Consider the following 4173-nt stretch of genomic DNA (forward strand, 5'->3'; position numbering starts at 1 on the left):
TCCCACAGCTGGTCCCACCGCTGGTCCCACCGCTGGTCCAACCGCTGGTCCAACCGCTGGTCCCACAGCTGGTCCCACATGTGGCCTCGCCACAGGAACGGGAGCTTTATCTGCAACTGGACCCAACACAGGCTTCACACCTGGAGGAATGGCCTTCAGCTCTCTGTCATTCAGCTCCAGCCAGTCCTCCCTGTCCGCCAACCCTACACACACAAAATGAACAAGAAAGCAAACTGAGACTGCGGCAGCTCACTATTTTAAGCATTATAGATTAAATTATGGGTCTAAAACTGTCTTCCAAAACATCATAGCATTAAAACCGGCTCATCACAGAGATGGCCACAGATGAAGATGGAAGTTGTCTTCCAAACTTCCCTACCACACAGACCCTGACCAAGTCTGGGCAGGCACACAATATATCATGCTTTTCCAAAAGCTGAGTCTTTCCAGTCCAAACTAAAACTCAAGGAGCTTTCACATTTATCTTCTCTGGAGAGGGATTTTTGAAAAGCTTGTGGGTGTATAAAACACTGGCTGTGTGAATGGAATGCCCAAACAGAGAGAAATAGAGGCATTTCAGATTTAACCATCTTAGTGTGTACGTGGGCTGAAAATCAAATACAGCACATACAGAAGTAAAAAGAGTCCAAGGAAGCAGGTGCACACAAAAACTAATCTAAATTTAAAAAGCGTAACTATCACAGGGTCTCCAAACACAACAAAACAGGCAATCCAACGCATCAGCTTCAACTAGTCATGGAGCAGGACCATTTGAATTAATGACAGACTTGTCTCTGCCTGTGTGCAAGTGTAGTATTGTGTGGGCATTGTTTACCTCCCCATTGCTTTGTGATGCTTGGATAGGAGAGAAGTCCAAATATGAGCAGCAGAGCCAGCAGGAACAGGATGAGGCTTCGCTGGAGCCGAGACAGCTGCTTCCATTTCTGTAGGGAGATAAACAAACAGAACTTACCTCATTGAGTCATGTCTAACAACTCTAAATTAAAATCAGGAGCATTTGTCAGTATATTATATCATCCTCCCCGTCCTAAAATATCTTAAATCTGTTTAAGCTTCTTTTAAAAATAGCGAAATAGTGAAAGAGGGAGAAGCCTTATGGCCTTCCTTGTCCAGCTTACCCTGTACAAACTAAACATTGCTCTCCACATGAGGCACTAAGCTCAGTGAGAGATCACAAATAAACTAAACCAGTGCAACCCAGCAGTGCAGAGGGAGGGACAGAGTCAGGCTTCTCTCAGGAGAGAAGACAAACAGGCAGGCTGGTACCACTCCGCTACCTACTCTAATTAACACCTGTGCAACACCATGAAAGTATTGAGCCATCGTCTGCGAGCTGTGACGGAACACACAACAGACTTTATCTCAGGGGACGTTTTCATTTTACTTTGCTATAGTTCATTTAACACAACAGCATGAGAACATTCAGCACAGCCTGATGGTACATCTCCAAAAACGCAGGTTTTATTCTGAATACTGGATCTCATAAGATCCAGTGTTATACTTTTTGACAAGATGTAATATACTCAGATTTGCACTAAGACATGCAGCCAAAAGCTCTAAAGCTACTAAACCCTGAGTTTAGGATATTTTATTACAAGAAACATATTTTATTAATCAGACATTTGCTTTATATCGCTGTCAACACAACCGTCTTTCCCTAACACATCAACTGAATATGTGAACAGCAATGTAGTTATTAGATGTTACATTCCCTTCTTTAAAGTTGACAGTGCACAATAAAGAGGAGACCATTATTACATTTCTCTATCTGAACTGGGTTGGAGGCAGGAGATTCACTCAGCAGGCTGCCTGTTGAAATACAGAATCACTCACACTCACACACATACCAATGAGAGTTTCAGCGCTTCCACCCGACGTGTGTCCCAAGAAAACCAGTGTGACTAGTAAGCAAGTGGCAAGTGAAGCCCCTTTCATTGTGTGTGGAGCGAACGTTGAGCCAACAAGCCACTCAAAGCAACATGATTTGCAGACAGAGGTTCTCTCAGGAACTATAAACACTCATCAAATTTGACCACATGTCCAGGGGAGAGCTGAGCCAGATCCAGTCTCTGCTATAAAACTGGATTTATAGAAGGAATGTCTGTTGATATACTTCCCAAATAAAAAGTTATAGATCAGTCAATGAGAGCAGTGGTTTGCCTTTTCAATTCATACAGAATGAATTCCCTTGATGAGAGCTGACCATGCTGTTTTTGTTTTTTATGAGAAGATGGGTTTATGGTTTTTGATGAAAAGATGATTGTTGATGATTAAAGAAGCGCTGCCTAATAATCAGGGTATCTGCAGATGTTTTTGAAAGTAAAATATTACTAATAAAAACAAAATAAATACCTCATGTTTTATAGGTTCTAGGATTGCAAAAAGGATGCAAAGGTGTAAAATAAAGGAAGAAAGTTGAAAACATTACAGCTTATTTTTTAATCATAACCTTCTGTTTTTTTAACTAAATGTGGACACTGATTTGAAAGTGACAGATGGTCCAACTGTGTTTAAAATAAAGCAGATTTGTTGGGGGGAAAACAACATGTTTTAGGCCATATATTGTTAAACTAAAGGGAATGCACACCAGCATCTTCTGCATGTCAAAACGCCCACTGCTTTCTGTGCAGCCCCACATACCTGTGGTGTCTTGATATGCATCACTGCAGGCTGTTGTCCATCAGGATACACCACTGTCAGGTTTTCTCAATATCAACAGATTTTTGAGTCTCCAGAAAATCAGCAATTTTATCGCAAATGCTCAAGAGATTAGAACGTCCCAGCTACTGTTGCCTGACATTTACTTCTGTCTGTGTGGTGTGTTCAGTGTGTGCTGGCCTACTGGTGTCAGATGATATGCATCAAATGCAAGACGCTAAATGACATGACTGGTATGTGTTGAACACAACACTAATAGCTGTGAACACACAGAGCTCATTAATTGGTGAAATTCAAATCTTTTAGTATTTCCATCTAAGACCACTGAACTGATAAAACTGAATTGATTACACAGAAAATTTCAGTGAACAAACAAGGCAGTCTCGTTGAGAGCGAGGCTGTAAGACCAGTTGAACAAGGATGAAAGGGGAAACCTGTTAACGAAGCTGCTGAGTTTCAAACCCCCCGCAGAAGGAATAGCAAACAAAAGTATGAGATGTGATATGGTAACTGTAACATAATATACCTCAGTATCAAAACCAAGAATGAAGACGAGGTCGCTCATAGTCAGAGGGCAAAATGAGGTGAGAGAGTTGAAAGACATTGAAAATAAAGAAAACAAGATTAAAGAAAATGTGAAAAGGGAGGCATAAGAAAGACGATGAGATGCAAAGAATTCGTTTTATCTTCCTGTTGTGAACAGACACAATGTGCTCAAGGCAGGCTTTTATCTGAGGAGTTTGAAAGTTCAGGCTGCTCTACAACAAAGGAAACGTAAAAAAGGAAGACTGAAACCCAGGCATCGATTTGTCACAAAGGCAGATACATTTCATAAAGACAGAGATCATCTATCTCAGTGAAGTCATCAGAAACATAACCAGGCAGGTTGATACCAGCAGCTGAAGCCTTGCTGTAGTCTTCACAATCAGTCACAACTGAGCAACTCATCAACTAGGGCTGGGCCATGTGAAAATACGAGAAATTTGATTTTTTTTTATGCTGTTTATATCAAGTGCAGTTATCCCTTCAATACCTCTGGCTGTATCATATTAGGCCATGATGGACGAGGTTGCAAATCAATGAGCAGGACTGCTTCATGGAAATATTTGATTTACAGGATTACTACATCAATATGATGAATTTAATTTCTCCAGCATTTAATTCTATAAAGTATCTGGTCTTTTTATCATTGAACATTTTCTCAATTAACGTCCTACAATAAACCATAACTCTGAGATTGAGAGGTGAATGGACCTCAGATGCAGATAAGAGCCTTTTGTGACTATAACAACCTGTGACAGCATTTCTGGTGACATCTGGTCAAAAACAAGCTCATGACCTTGCATCAAACATAGGGGTTTGTGTGTCAAAGTGGTAAAACTCAGCTCTGTCTAGAGCAATGATCTAAAACACTGTACTACGGGACCACTCACCCTCCAGCAGGACTGTCTGCGGTGCTTGCCGTTGTTGTAGGAGTGGCTGTGCGGATCACTG

At 41.2% G+C, this 4173-nt stretch overlaps 1 long non-coding RNA gene across 1 annotated transcript; it reads right to left on the reverse strand.

Moving 5' to 3' along the window:
- Window positions 1-27: 27 nt before the first annotated feature.
- LOC111665275 (uncharacterized) lies at window positions 28-4173 on the reverse strand. The gene is made up of 3 exons (XR_002761485.2): window positions 4113-4173; window positions 836-944; window positions 28-203 (listed from the first exon to the last, which is right to left on the reverse strand). It is a non-coding gene; the product is annotated as an uncharacterized LOC111665275 (long non-coding RNA).

The sequence above is a fragment of the Seriola lalandi genome, unplaced genomic scaffold (genome assembly GCF_002814215.2).
Source record: "Seriola lalandi dorsalis isolate HSWRI2012SDOR001 ecotype SW California unplaced genomic scaffold, Sedor1 jcf7180002002148, whole genome shotgun sequence".
Taxonomy (NCBI): domain Eukaryota; kingdom Metazoa; phylum Chordata; class Actinopteri; order Carangiformes; family Carangidae; genus Seriola; species Seriola lalandi.